At 36.7% G+C, this 16,649-nt stretch overlaps 1 protein-coding gene across 4 annotated transcripts in view; it reads left to right on the top strand.

Annotated features, from left to right (window-relative positions):
- Positions 1-16,649, top strand: part of LOC123320869 — a 47,341-nt gene that overhangs the window by 19,648 nt on the left and 11,044 nt on the right. For 2 of the 4 annotated variants that reach the window (XM_044908333.1, XM_044908334.1), the window contains exon 2: positions 5,520-5,584. The gene's annotated coding sequence lies outside the window, so the exon portion shown is untranslated. Of the gene's footprint in view, positions 1-183; positions 517-5,519; positions 5,585-8,704; positions 8,850-16,649 lie in introns of those variants that run through there. The other 2 variants (XM_044908332.1, XM_044908335.1) reach the window with 2 other exon arrangements.

The following is a 16,649-nucleotide window of genomic DNA, read 5'->3' on the forward strand; positions in this document are numbered from 1 at the left end:
TCAATTCCAATACCCAAAAACCACGTGAAATTTCCCATTTTCTATTTTTATCTGTCTTATCAAACTCATTCAGATGCAAGAAGGCTAGATAACACCCACACCCCGCTCCAATTATTTTTTTTCGGTAGAGGAAAAATGGACCAGATCTTAATGGGTCGTAGACGATGAGGAGGATAATTAGAGGATCGTCAAAATTGATTATTGGACATGCTTTGTGCCGTTGGCGTTGATCGTCTGTTGTAGTTGGGTTGTAAGTCGTTCGTTATACAGAAGATTGCCTGGTGCCAGTCGAGGTTTGAACGTCGCGAGCGACAGTCGTGGGGGCAACCGTGTGTTTGTGTTGTCTGTTTAACGTTCGATTTCTGCACGGTGTTAGGAACGAGGAAATCTTCTCACGTGGAAAATATGATTTTGGGAGTTTTCCTCATACGCCCAAGAATTTTCGAAATTTTGTGACGATTCACGGGTTCAAAGTGTGTTTTTGAAGGAATGATGACTGTTTTGGACCTTTAGTCGGTAATGATGCTTTTATTTTCTCATTGTTTTCAATTTTTTTTCATCCTGAAGGAAAATTTATTATTATTTTTCACCGTATCGCAACTTTTCAGTTTTTATTGGTTGTTGTTTTATCAAAATCATTTATTCTAAGTTATTCATAAATGCACCTCGATAAATATTAATCAAAACAACCTAGAGTCATTAATAAAGAATAATAATCGATTGAAATTATATTTCACTTGAAAATTTCCATCTGAAACATGAAAAACGCTGCAAATTTTTCAAATCATCAGTTTCCCAATCTGCAGTAGTATCTCGAATCAAAATCGAGAGGAAAAATCTTGCAAGTAGGAAAATACAGATTGCAATTTTCGAAATTCCATAATTTAACAACTGGTACAGCTGAATTAATTTCTGAAAACGTCAAATATTATCGTGGTCATAAATATTTCGAATTTCAAGAGTGCAGCTCTATTTCTTGCAGCACAAAATAATATCCATAAGATATAACGAGTGCCCAATCAAAATTAAGAATTAGCTATATTCAAAAATGCTTTTTTTGAAGCAGCATTAAGATTAAATTTTCTGGAAAATTAATAAGTATGATAAAACTTCTTTTATTTTACATCCTATTTTATTTCAGTGTGAATCTACTTTGTTTTGAAGTTTTATCTTTTGGAAACTTCTACTTCCAGTGATATCTGTTTTAAACTGATGGAATCGGGAAGCTTCCATATGAAATTCCCTGAATATTCAATACTCGCCCTAAAGGTTCAATTCCATCAACCCATTTTCGCTTACGTAGCCGCTAAACCCTTAAGAAAAAAGCCGATCTTATCGTCAAAGGGCCGGCTTAAGATCAAAAGAATGGAAAACAAAGTAGACTCTCGCAAAATCCCAGGGTTGCCTGAACTACAAGCTCAATTACGCCTCGAGGCAGGGGTGATATTTCAACAACCCCATTAAAGAATGATTTGACGTCAAATTTCGAAAGCAGGGAAGTAATTGAACGAACTATAGGGGGTAGAAATTCACTCGACAGTTGGGCTGAGGTGAATAAACGTGGCCACTAGTTGGTGGACAATTGAATATAAAAATCGATGGGGGGACGTTTTGAAGTGGATAAACAATCAGTCTTGCAACAAGGCTCCATATGGCTATGGTATGGTATTTTCGATGAGAAAGGTGCAACTTTCTTTCCGCAAATATAAAATCACCAAGAACCCCGTTTTAATGGCAATAAACCGCTACATCTTCCAACTTATCCGAATCCTTCGGATTCAATTGAAATTCTAAGACCATACGGTCTTCGGACATCTGAATGCAGCAGAGGCCACGACTCTGTACATATTGTAATGCGAGAGTCGTACACGGTCAATGATTTTGCTAATGCAAGATATTGAGCATCTATTTTTAGGCTTGAATTTAGACGACCGGCTATGGATCCGACACATCGGTTTCGTAACTGTTTCACTTGAACCAATCGAAAAATTCGTATTTTCCACTGCTGAAATTCCTTACATACATTCCGCAGCATATTGTCCAGATAGTCAAATCTCTCAGAATGAAGAAATCTTCATCGTTTCCCAGCTTTCAACGAATCAATTAGATACGCCGTTCCATCCGGCAATCTAATTGAATTTGCCATTTGTCGGCGATGAAAACGCTTTTAATAAAGCGAAGTCGTAAAATCCAGCCACCAACACGATCCATCTTACCAATTATCGATGCCGATCAATATTGAGATTCAGAGTCGATGTGTTGCAATGGCATCTGTTTGAAGAGGCGCCCACTAATCGAACAGACAGATGTGGAGCTCATCATCATCATTTGAATATAATTAAACAGCGTAAGAACCCTCCTGCCTTATTTCTAGACTTCGGGAATGGATTTTTCTAAAATCTACACGACTACATACAACCAGCTTTGCATATATACGTTCTCGGATGGTACAGAACCGTTATACCCTCTAGGTCCGATAGATACGACATGATTTGAACTCACGAGACGACCATAGTTGTGGACCATAGGCCGGTACCATAAGTGGGGCCATATACGCGGTTATGGTGCATTATAATTCAATTTGTTTGGTTTAGATCACGGGTAAATGGCCTTATTATAGGCCGGGGGAGCGTAGAGAATCGATAGATTGTAGGAATCCGTGATAAGTTGACCGAGTACGTGAGGGTCACGACTTGGCCTCCAAGAGCACCCGACCTGATCCCCGTATAAAAAAAAACGATGTGGGGATTTTCATCATCATTTACTGCGTTTGGGTAAAAGACCTACTTTTCTTGTTGCTCTTGAGACCCAAGTTTCTATAGAGGACTAGTTAAAACGGATTTAAGTCCATTATTTCAAAAAGTGGTCGGTGCATCTGCTGAACTGGTACAAATTCAGTTTATCTCGATGAATATTCAAAGGGGACAAGTTAACAGAAGGCGAATAGCGAGTAATCTGGTTTTATTCCGATAAAATACTGAAATCCACGGTATAAATAACATTTTTCATCGTTCGACGTTCTTGAGGTTGACCAGCTGAGTCTTCTGGTTGCTTGAAACCGCCGACTGATAAAGAAATTAACTATTTAGATTAAATTCTAGCGGATTATGTACGTAACGGGGAAATTTGAATTATTTCAGGCGTAACGATGTATTTTCTACACGATTTATCAGTTATTTTGAAGTGAAAAGTGGCCATTGCTTCATAGCTCATCACGATGAATAAATATTCATTTTAACTATGACTCCCTAGAGGAAAATTCATTTATTCCAGATATCAGCTCTGGATCTGGATGGTAATTGTTATAAAGAACCTGTTTTGACCTTAGAAGTTGGTATTAGTAGCTCGTGGTCATCCTTACAAAGATTTGACAATCATTTTGCTTCTTGCAGAGTGTTGGACGATTTTTAAGTGATCCTGTTCGAGCTTTGATGGAGTAGAACTATCAGTATTGCCTTGCTGAGGAAATATCCTCGAAGACCTTCAAGGTCCTGAGACATAGGGTTGAATAAATCAATATTTGATCGAACCCCAAGATGTCGTGACAGCTCTGTTCATCTTGTTGGGCTTTTAGGGTTATGTCCATGATGTTTCGTCAGCGTTGTTCTTATTTTTCCCTGTAGGGCTGCTGAATGGTCCAAGAGATGTTACCGAATCAGTAGCTCGGAGATGAGCCTGCTTAATATTCATCGCTTTGATCAGATTCTTGCTGTTTGAACCAGTTTTCATCATCCTTCTCCTATTTCTATTACCTTCCTCATCATCAGTTATTCACAGGCGCTGAATTACAACAGTTTGTCTATCCAGGACATAACGTTTTTCTTCGTTTGAGAGCATTCCTCAACATTCACGAATCGATCAATGAATTATTCAGACGAGGCAGTTACGAAAATTCCTCAAGAAGCGGTACCATTTGCAAGCCGGCAATTTGCTGAATTTTGGGGCCAACCATACGTAAATCACGTGACGAATTCCTCGACGAAGATACCCTCAGTGTTTCCAAAGGTACAGATTAAGAATAGGAATGCTAAGAACGAGGCCTTTTTCGAAAAGTTACATAGGTCAGCAGTACTCGAACAAGATAAGATGTTCAGTAGCTTCAAATGGATTATATTTCTTGAAGAAACTTGATCAAACTTTAGTTACCACAAGAAGGAGTTCCAAAAAGAGGTAGAAACCGAAAGAGAGACAATCTGCAGAGTCCTAAAGTATTGATGTGAAGCTCAACAGACCTTTAATAGGTCAAAGTGCAGTAAAAACCCTCTGAACAATCTACAAGCTCAACATAAATAACTTACATAAAGCCATGTATCTAGAGAAGCCTATTTCTAGATCGTACGTGAGGTAAAAGCCTCATAAAGCATTCTTCAAGCCCTACTCCTGAGCTCGAACATCTTTTGATGTAGCAAAACTATGCATTGTCTCCCTCACATCTCACTAGTGTCCAGAAGTAGCATTTTTCTCGTTAATCTCTCGTTCTTCCAACGATACCGGGCATCAACCAAGACAGTGGCAGGAAATGCGACATTCTTGGCGCACCCAAATGAATAGCCTAATGATATAACTCAAGAATAACGATCTGATGCCTACGCAAGATGCGCATTTTTCGAATTCTCCTCCCGAGAAAAAGGAGTCAAGATCGAAGACGTTTGCCTGTGGCCATCGGCTATCTGTCGTTCTCCTTTACTACCGGAACGGTTCAAGATCAAACCGTGCCCCTGAAGTGCGGACCAGCAGCTATCTTTCGTTGTTGTCAATGAAGACAAACGCGTTCTTCGATCAGTCAATTAATTCACTTTCGACGCCTAAGGTGGAAGAGTGGCCCAGAGATCTCGATGAAGGAAAGGCATTCCATCCCTCAGAGGAATGGTGCGGCTTGATACTTTCTTCGAGAGTTTCGGAGTAATGTATCGGGGGAAAATTCTAGCAGCTGTGGTTGTTTTTGAAGCCTGAATTTGGCTTCCAAATCAGCTTAAGCGTCTTCCACAAGCTCCAACTATGAATAATGTATTTCACAAGGATTAGTTTGTTTTTTTTTCACTTATGTCGGTGAAAAATTTACATCTGATGGTTCTTCATGCAACCAGTTTAGTATTTTTTGCAACTGCAACTACTTATACTAATTTTTCATCATAGCTGAAAGAGTTTTCTAGAATAAATGCTCCAATTTTTGAAAAATCAGAAGGATTAAGGCTGATATTTCGAGAAAAACGATGATAACATTTAGTAAATAGTGTTGTTTGCGATCGAGAAGGCTAATTTTCATTTTGATCACAACTTCTAGCTATAAAAATCGTGTGTACTAAATAGTCCTTGAAACAAGAATGAATTTATAACGTTTTTACAATCATTAAGCATGTATATTTCGCGAAAAATAGAAGTAAATATGGAGAAACGCTCGTGAAAATAGTCGATTTTGATCCTTTATGTTTGTTATTATTTCAATCCAATATTTCCTCGTGAATATATCTTATATTGGGGATTGTTTTCCTGAGGTTTCATTAGTTTTTTTTTTGCAGATCTGCGAAGAAATGAACAGACGGGCCATTTAACTCCAGTGGATGAAGGAAACTAAATATTTAAGGTAAGATAGAGTATTGATTCGACACTAATCTGACAGTTTGAAGATGATAACAATGATTTTTTTTTTAAATATCTCCTTTCCTGTACCTCTTATCGTCTTTGTATTCATTATGAAAGTTGTAGATAATAAAATTCTATAAACTTTCGTCTGAAGCAATTTTACATACTCTCAACCGTTTTCGAGCTAGAGGGTGATGAGGGCAAGAAGCTTGAAACCATTCATGCAAAAGGACAAAAGAAACTAGCAGGATCGAGGAGTATCTAGAAATCTAGATCAGTGTTGCAATTTTTTCATTGTCGAAAGAACGACACTCTATCAGATGTTGACTTCACCGTTGACTTAAGATTCTGAACCGGAAATTGCCGTAAAGATCATCGTAACGAAAATAATGAAGATCGAGTACACGCAACAGAAGTTCTCAAATCCATCCAGAGTTTCGTCATCGAAGATGGAACATCATCATCGATAACAATCTAATCGAAAATGTCGAAATGCCTTTAGTGCGGGGCAACGTAGAAAAATGAATGATCTAGATCGTTTCTTCTGCAGAGGGACCGTTTGTAATAGCCAATTGAAGTCCGGTCGAGATATTGTGATATCTAGATTAACGCCATTTTAATTTCGGTCTAGTCATCTTCGTGGACTTTCCTTTCGCGCCGCTTATATTCGCAACTATCAATGTATGGGTCTTATGCAAGAAGTCTATCGTGATGGACGACAAAGAATCGGTTCCTCATGAGGTTTATTATGACATTAAAGTCAGAGAAATGCCCTGGGGTCGATAAAAACACAAAAAAAAATCACGATTTGCGTCATGATCTATAATAATATAATAAATGACATCAAAAAAGTGCAGAAAGAATCAGTTACCTACTTCTGATCATTGTTTCTCTTTCCTCATTCTGTCGCATCAAAAACTATTTGACGGAATTCCACATTATAAACGGTCAATGCCTAGGGCGGCAAAGACGGTCAAAGGGAATTGCAGACCAGAGAGCCCTACAAAGTGAACTCGAGAATGAAAAGTGGAAAAACCAAAAAAAAATATTTTCTCCAAAACAGTGTCCGCTATTTGAAAGTTTGGTATGAAAATATAGGTTTTCGAAAACGCTGAATCTATTGCGAGTATATTCGAAAGCCTATCTCCCTTCGTTTAGATTTTCATCTCAGAAAAGGCATTTTTTCAAAAAATAAAATTTTCAATCTGCGATATCTCCTGTTACATTCGTCTGATCCAATTGGGATTTTCGATTATATAATCACCGTTGCCAAGGCTTTCATGCAATAGGAAATTGCATTCAGGAGAGCCCCCCAAAGTGAACTCGAAAATGAAAAATGGAAAAACAAAAATTTTTTTTTTCTCGTAAACAGTGTCAGATATTTGAAAGTTTGGTATGAAAATATAGGTTTTCGAATACGCTGAATCTATTGCAAGCAATTCCGAAACCCTATATCTCTTCGTTTAGATTTTCATCTTCGAAATGGCATTTTTCAAAAATTTGCAATTTTCAATCTTCGATATCTCCTGTTATATTCGACAGATCCAATTGGGGTTTCCAGTTTTATAATCAGCGTTGCCTAGGCTTCCACCCTAGCACAAAAACTCGATTTCGAAAATTTCGATTTTTTGGGTCAAAAATGAGCAAGGGGTTAGACCCCCCTAAAATGGCCTATTTGGTCCTCTGTCTCAAAATAAGGGTGTTCTATGACTGTCATAGAATATGGAGTTTATAGGAGTTGTTCTGTAGATTGTAAAAAACCAAACTGTTGATGATTCAATAGGGAATTGCACTCAGGAGAGCCTCCCAAAGTGAACTCGAAAATGAAAAATGGAAAAACAAAAAAATGTATTTTCTCGTAAACAGTGTCAGATATTTGAAAGTTTAGTATGAAAATATAGGTTTTCGAATACGCTGAATCTATTGCAAGCAATTCCGAAAGCCTATCTCCCTTCGTTCAGATTTTCATCTTCGAAATGGCATTTTTCAAAAATTTGCAATTTTCAATCTTCGATATCTCCTGTTATATTCGACAGATCCAATTGGGGTTTCCAGTTTTATAATCAGCGTTGCCTAGGCTTCCACCCTAGCACAAAAACTCGATTTCGAAAATTTCGATTTTTTGGGTCAAAAATGAGCAAGGGGTTAGACCCCCCTAAAATGGCCTATTTGGTCCTCTGTCTCAAAATCAGGGTGTTCTATTACTGTCGTAGAATATGGAGTGTATAGGAGTTGTTCTGTAGATCGTAAAAAACCAAACTGTTGATGATTCAATAGGGAATTGCACCCAGGAGAGCCTCCCAAAGTGAACTCGAAAATGAAAAATGGAAAAACAAAAAAATGTATTTTCTCGTAAACAGTGTCAGATATTTGAAAGTTTGGTATGAAAATATAGGTTTTCGAATACGCTGAATCTATTGCAAGCAATTCCGAAAGCCTATCTCTCTTCGTTTAGATTTTCATCTCCGAAATGGCATTTTTCAAAAACTTGCAAATTTCAATCTGCGATATCTCCTGTAATATTCGTCTGATCCAATTGGGGTTTCCGGTTTTATAATCAGCGTTGCCAATACTTTCACCCTAGCACAAAAACTCGATTTCGAAAATCTCGATTTTTTGGGTCAAAAATGAGCAAGGGGTTAGACCCCCCTAAAATGACCTATTTGCTACTCTGTCTGAAAATCAGGATGTTCTATTGCTGTCCTAGGATATGGAGTGCATAGAATTTGTTGTGAAGATTCTAGAAAACCAAACAGTTGATGATTCAATAGAGAATTGCACTCCAGAGAGCTCTTCGAAGTCAACTCGAAAATGAAAAGTGGAAAAACAAAAAAAATTATTTTCTCCTAAACAGGGCCAGATATTTGAAAGTTTGGTATGAAAATATAGGTTTTCGAACACGCTTAATCTATTGCGAGCAATTTCGATAGCCTATCTCCCTTAGTTCAGATTTTCATCTTGGAAATGGCATTTTTAAAAAATTGCAGTTTTCAATCTGCGATATCTCTTGTCATATTCATCTGATCCAGTCGAAATCCCCGATTGTCTAATCAGCATTCCAAAGGCTTACGTTATCACAGGAACCTACTTTGATCCATCCGCAATTGAATTGAATATCTACCTTCCAATAAGGGACTCAATATGTGTTTGTCGATATGATAAAAGTAGAAATTTCTGAGAAAATTTCTAAGCCTCAACCACTTATCGATACAGACGTCATATCGACGATTTTAGTGATTCGTGTCACTCCCTCTTGTGAAAACCATGTAAGTTTCGCAATATACTTGACATTTTTCATGAAAAAAAAAATCAACTGGTCACAATGCATATTGAATTTTATTCGGAGCACCTTTCATTTCTGGTCTTTCGAACTTCAGTCAGTGATTTCGAAAAAAATCTCGTTGTTACAAAACGAAAAACGCCATTGTGCATTGTCCCAAAGTTCAAATCGTAACGTTGCATATTTCTTAACCGCATCCATAATAGGTCGTTTTAGATAAAAAAGAAGTTTCCGATACCAACGACTGAAACACAATTCGATAATAATTCATGAATATTAAAATCGATGGATATACCACAACAATATAAGCCATTGTATTTTAATTCAATACTGATCGACGATTCTTTGGAAGCTATCTCGTTGTGTTTTTAATATACCCACTTCTCCAATGGGAGAAATGAAGCTTTCTCCTACGAATATTTGTGGTAAGACCGAAAAATTGATGAAACAATGTTATGTAGGTGCGTTTTTACAGCAGTCTGCGTGTAGCATACTCAAAATACGATTATTTTCAAGTTTCACTAGTGTATCATGAGATTTTCGAATTTCTTCTTTAGTTTTAGGTTGTCTTTCCCTCATTTGCCGAACATTCAAAAGAAATAACTCCAATTTGAAGAATAAAACTGGCATTATGCAATAAATACCAATGTACCTCGCCCAAATGCCCAGGTGTGTGCCTAGTTCAATATCATTTGCTTACAGGTCATTATTTCCTCACTTTCACCACCATCCCCAACGCCCAATTAAATTCTCATTGTACCCAATTAAATCTGCAACACTACGATCCTTTCGCCTCAATCTAAATTTCATCCGAACAATCTCTAAAAAGGCCCACATGCACAGCTCAGAATTCTCGGAGTTTGTGAAAAGGTCACGTGATGCAATTCCTCACTTCACCCACCCGTAAAAATTTCAAGCCCACCCTGTACCTACAGAGATGGCGTGCAAGACAGTATCATCTGTCAAAGAGAAGGGAAAATAACGAGCGTGTCATCCTTTCTAAGCTTTTGCCGTTCAAAACCACAAGGCACAATAATATCGTTTGTTCTAATTGCATAACAGGCTATTAGCGGCACATTATCTCTTCATCTGGAGCAGTTGTTATTAATTTGAGCGCTGTGGGAGACGTGCATAAGGCTGGATGTCTGGAAGATATGAAATAGTTGTCACGACATCCACTGATCTTCTGGTTGTGATAGGTTGTAATTTTGGTCGATGCATTCTGTCTTACGTAACAGACTGAAAAGTGAGAGCTGAGAAAAATTCAAATAGACGAAATCACCGAGTATTTTACAGAAAAAAAGTGTTCACGATAAAATACTGATAAAATCCAAAGATGATTCGATATTTCTCCAAAAGGTCTTTTGATATTTCTCCACATATATCTCTCGGAATTCCTTCAAACAACCTCCGGTATTTCTCCATAAGATCTCTCGATATTTCTCCAAATATATGTCGATGTTTCTCCAGAAGATCTCTTGAAATTCCTCCTGATATATCGTTCGGTATTGCTCCAAACAAATTTCAATACTTCTCCATAAGATCTTTCGATATTTTTCCAAAAAGCTCTCCAGAAGATCTTTTGATATTTCTCCACACGGTACTGCTGCAAAAATTTCGATATATCTCCATAAGATCTCTCGATATTTCTCCAAATATCTATCCAGAAGATCTTTTGATATTTCTCCACAAGGCACTGCTGTAAAAATTACGATATATCTCCATAAGATCTTTCGATATTTCTCCAAATATCTCTCCAGAAGATCTTTCGATATTTCCCCACACGGTATTGCTTCAAACAGCCTTCGATATTTCTCCATAAGATCTTCCGATATTTCTCCAAATATCTCTCGATATCTCTCCAGAAGATCCTTTGATAATCCCACATATATCTCTCGATATAGCTTCAAACAACCTCCGATATTTCTCCATAAGATCTTGCGATATTTCTCCATAAGATTTTTCGATATTTCTCCATAAGATCTTTCTATATTTCTCCATAAGATCTTTCGATATTTCTCCAGACGATAATGCTCCAAACAAATTTCGATATTTCTCCATAAGATCTTACGATATTTTCCCAAATATTTTTGATATTTCTCCACATATAACCCTCGGTATTGCTTCAAACAACCTCCGATATTTTTCCATAAGCTCTTTCGATATTTCTCCAAATATTTTTCGATATATCTCCATAAGATCTTTCGATATTTCTCCACACGGTACTGCTGCAAAAATTTCGATATATCTCCATAAGATCTTTCTATATATCTCCAAATATCTCTCCAGAAGATCTTTTGATATTTCTCCACACGGTACTGCTGCAAAAATTTCGATATATCTCCATAAGATCTTTCTATATATCTCCAAATATCTCTCCAGAAGATCTTTTGATATTTCCCTACACGGTATTGCTTCAAACAACCTTAGATATTTCTCCATGAGATCTTACGATATTTCCCCAAATATTTTTGATATTTCTCCACATATTGCTTCAAACAACCTCCGATATTTCTCCATAAGATCTTTCGATATTTCTCCAAATATTTTTCGATATTTCTCCATAAGATCTTTTAATATTTCTCCACATATATCTCTCGGTATTGCTCCAAACAAACTTCGATATTTTTCCATAAGATCTTTCGATATTTCTCCAAATATTTTTCGATATTTCTCCATAAGATCTTTTAATATTTCTCCACATATATCTCTCGTTATGGCTCCAAGCAAACTTCGATATTTTTCCATAAGATCTTTCGATATTTCTCCAAATACCGCTCGATATTTCTCCAAAAGATCTCTCGATGTTTCACCATCGAAACGGAATCATTCCTTCAAAATCATCGAAACGAATAAGTATTGTTCTATTTCCGTCAGTTCACTTCTGATAAATGAAAGTAACATAAAGCAGATGCCGGTTCATAACAGAAAGGGAGTAGCCTCAGAGAATGGGATGCACCTAATAATATACACAATCTATTTCGAGTAAAACAAGGATGTTCATCTTAATTCCATGGTGTGGTAATCCTATATTGTTCGAAGAACAAGACTATTTCGCATAAAATAACGTATATATACCGACGAAATTGTTTCCTGATGTGAATGGTTCTATTTTAAGATGTAGTGGACTGACTTTTCTGTGTTTTACGTCGTATTTTTCAACCCTCCAGAGAAATTGGGTTCGACTCAATTCGAAAGGCTTTCTAATCTCGTTCATATCCAATGAGAGATTCCAAATTCTCTAGATCAACTACTGTCGCCTTTTATAATACCAAATTGAGCTTGTAGGTGTAGCGACTTGATGTATATACCTGTGTATAACAGCGAGGACATTCACTTGCGATTCTCATCTTCTAGATGAAAGCAAACCGAGCAATAATTCCATTTCAAGAGCTGTAGAAAGGAAGATTCAAGATCTTCCATTGGCAGATCTATACATTCACAGGGAGAGCAGATAACTATATCGATGTGGAACATGATATTGTTTTATTGTAGTCGCGTTGCAACAATTTCTTGTCGATACACTTTTATTTACTTTCATGCGGGAAAGTGCACAGGCCAAGGACAGGGTATATTCGTTGAATTAATAGGTGCAACACTATTATGTCTTACGCGATCTCATTAAATTATCCTGCGATTTGAATAGGTTGGATTGAAGATATTATAAATTCCGAATTTTGGGTCCAAAAGGAGTCATATTTGCTGCTCTACACTGGAAAGTGTAGAATTCAATCTGGATCTAAACAGTTCAATTTTCATTGGCCAATTCTTGTCAACAAAGTTTTCCAAACAAAGCTGAAAATTAAAAAAATGAATTCGAGGAATCCGAAACTGGTTGACACGCAATCATGGGTTTATACAATTTGCATGTTTCTCCGAAATGTTTTTTGCGTTATCAGCCACGATGATGTCAATTGTGCCAATTCGAATGTGGAAAAAAAACCTTATCGTTATTTAATGAACACTCGTTTCACTATTTCGTGACCGATATAAAAAATTCTCACTCGTAATATATTCGAAGGTTTTTCGAACTTTTTCATTTATCATTATTAGGTAAAGATAAGAAATCTAAGGCAAATATTGTGAAGAAAATTGAAACCATGAAGGTGTATATTTATGTATCGATTTAATGTTTATTTAAAATTATTTTTTCACTTTATCAAACTGTTGCCCTCTGAAATCAGATAATTATTGATGTTGGCATAAAAACCATGTGATATTTGTTTTTTCCTCGTTTTAAAACATAGGTTCGATTTTAATTGACAATAATTGAAGCAATATCGATGGATCAGTCATGCCAAGAAGGCTCTTGGCTTCTGTCTATACTTCCTAACGCCTTACTGCATATTTGCTACAAAATTTAATAAATTTTCAAACGCTTGAGACCCCCTTTTATCAACCTTCTGAACAACAAATCTTTCTCTCAACAACAAATAGAACTATTGAACAAGAATCGATCGAAGAACGGGACAGTTCACTCAAATATTCACGAGATAGTTAATACGTCCGTCACGAATCTAGACCAAAGACGTGGGAGTTGGTTACGTAGAAACATTCCATCATATGAAAATTTGTCGGGATATTTCAGACGATTTTCATTAACATAATAATGTTTATACGAGTTACCGTTTCATCTTGAACAATGGCGGTAATTGCCCAAGTCTTTAACTTGACATCGTTCGTTTACCAAATCCTTGACAGACAAAAGTGAGGATTTGTCAACCAGAAGTGACCATGGAAGTCATGTGAAAATTGCTAGATGTCTTTCCTCAATTGGTCGCTCCCAGAGACATTTTTCAAGCCTATCCACAATGAAAAATATAGAAAGACACTATGTAGAAGGATCTGAGCAAAATTTGAGGAAGTTATTGGCTGAGCGTTAAAGAGTTAAACAAAACAATAAGTGACTCGATTTCATCAGCAGTATTTCGATGGTTTTTTGTACCCCAAAGAAAATGATTCAGATAATTAATTAATATCGTTATCAGTAAGATTCCATGGCAAGGAAATAAATAATGAAGCATCCAAGGCAAACAACTACTACTGAACTGGTTAACAAAAAACATTTAAATCTAGACTGGTGTTCTAAAGTTCATCAAGTTTTACGTTTTATAGGTTTTTTTCGAAAGAATCGATTCGTTCAACATGCTGAAAGACAATTTTTCAAGTGAAAATTTCCAGGAGGGCGTCCCATACCATATCACGTAATTTTTTATCCGTCAAATTAGCAAGTTAAGGTTACCGGAAACAATTTATTTCATCTGCCGTGCGTCAAACAATGAAATGATGAGAGTTATTATTTTTTCATTATGCCCTCAGCCGGCTGTCTATCGATATTCAACTATCATAATTTTCGCTCATTAGGAAATTTGTTTTTTCTTCTCATTATTTATTGGGTTGGTATCCATTCAATCGATTGTACTGGTTGTTCTTTATTTATGTTCGTTTCTATACATCCATTTGTCTTCAGGCAATCCGTGCGATGGTAGCAAATAAACTGTTCTATACTCTGCAGATTTATAGCAAATATACTGTTGCCTTGGCACTAGAGATACTTGCAGATTTATAGCAAATCAACGGTACTTTACTATTCCTTCAGATTTATATCAAATAAACTGCTCTAAATTCTGCAGATTTATAGCAAATATAACGTGCTATACATTGTCTTGGCACTACAGATACTTGCAGATTCATAGCAAATAAACGGTACTTTATTCTTCTTTCCCACCATAGACACTTGCAGATTTATAGTAGATAAATTGTTCTACACTCTGCAGATTTATAGCAAATATACCGTGCGATATATTGCTTTGGCACTACAGATACTTGTAGATTTATAGCAAATAAACGGTACTTTACTCTTCTTTTACATCACAGACACTTGCTCATTCATAGCAAATAAACTGTTCTACACTCTGCAGATTTATAGCAAATATACCGTGCGATATATTGCTTTGGCACTACAGATACTTGTAGATTTATAGCAAATAAACGGTACTTTACTCTTCTTTTACATCACAGACACTTGCTCATTCATAGCAAATAAACTGTTCTATACTCTGCAGATTTATAGCAAATATACCATGCTATACATTGCCTTGGCACTACAGATACTTGCAAATTTATAGCAAATAAACGGTACTGTACTCTTCTTTCACACCATAGACACTTGCTGATTCATAGCAAATAAACTCTTTTATACTCTGCAGATTTATAGCAATTATACTATGCTATACATTGCTTTGGGACTACAGATAATTGCAGATTTGTAGAAAATAAACGGTACTTTACGAGAGTAAGAAGACTTTCGCACCATAGACACTTGCAGATTTATAGCAAATAAACTGTTTTATATTCTGCAGATTTATAGAATGCTATACATTGCCTTGGCAGTACAGATACTTGCAGATTTATAGCAAATAAAATGTTCTATACCCTGCATTTCATCACAGATACTTGCAGATTTATAGCAAATAAACTATTCTTTGCTCTGCCTTTGCACTACATATTTCTGACGATTTATAGCAAATAAACCACCAAGGAGCTTTCGAAACCAATATGGTATCATTTTTCAGCAGAATAGTACATATGTTATTAGAAGATTTAATGGCATCTTTGTGGTTTTTCATGACCTTTGTCCCCATAATCTTTCTCGTAATGATCTCTGAAAAAAGTTTTCTATACAATATGGTTGAGATGAATCTCCTGCATCCTCATCCTTGAAGATTCTCAAGAAAAAGTGAAACCATAAGCCATCTTCCGAGGATTCCTTATAAGCGTGTTCGTGTCCAGTTATCTCTATTGCTTTTTCGTGTAACTAACTGCTCTCTTCTAACCGCCATATCCTACACGTAACGAGTTATTTTCGCATGGTTCATATTCCACTTTACGTAACAGTCGAATAGGTATTTAATATAAGCGACCCTCTCTTTATTTCGTTGTTAACGCAACTAGAATTGTTCTTTGTTCAAGTTGTTCCTAATTAATTGGTTAATTAATCCGAATTATAGCAACAAGTGGCAATGTGAGATGAAATATTTTTCAAATACATAGAATGTAAAAGAAACTGAAGCGAGTTCATGGTAGAAGATTACTCTGACTCTGATTAACCTAAATACCGAACTCCTTCATAAAAGAGATCATAAAAAGACCATTAGACAGACCAAAACAGAGCACAAACAGACCCTGTGTATAATTAAGCCAACTGAACCAACACCAATCCAAACAGCACCTCAGACTCTGATTCATAGGGAAAAAAATTGCCTCAAGGACAAAAGAGTGGATCTTTCGCATCGTATAATTACCGTTTTCGATCTTCTTTCATACGCTTGAGCTTCGATGCCCAAGACGATGTTTTACGGGAAGAAATAAATTAGTTTTGGATTAGAATGAGCGGTACAGTTATGCTTCAGTTAAATCTCATCATCTATGCCAGCGGTCGTTCTTTTTCTTCCCATGATGTGCGTGATATCGTTGCGAATTGGGCAATTATAAATTGACGTGCACAGCCTTCGAAGGTCGTCGAAGGATGTCCGCTGAGCAGGGACGTACTCAGGACCATGCACGAATGAGAAAATAACCAAGGAGCTATGTGTTTTGTGGTCCTTCGAGTCGGAGTGCCGCAACTCCCTGGATTTGCTGGTTTCTGTGGGAGAATATGAGAAAAACAAACTCGTTAATTTGCTGCGCAAAGTTCGAAGAACCCTCCAAGACTTTTTCACTTATCGCAAACTCTCTTCGAGGAGCTCGTAAATCTGCGATATCTTGCGTGGCAATTAGAATCTAG

The sequence above is a fragment of the Coccinella septempunctata genome, chromosome 9, assembly GCF_907165205.1.
Source record: "Coccinella septempunctata chromosome 9, icCocSept1.1, whole genome shotgun sequence".
NCBI lineage: Eukaryota > Metazoa > Arthropoda > Insecta > Coleoptera > Coccinellidae > Coccinella > Coccinella septempunctata.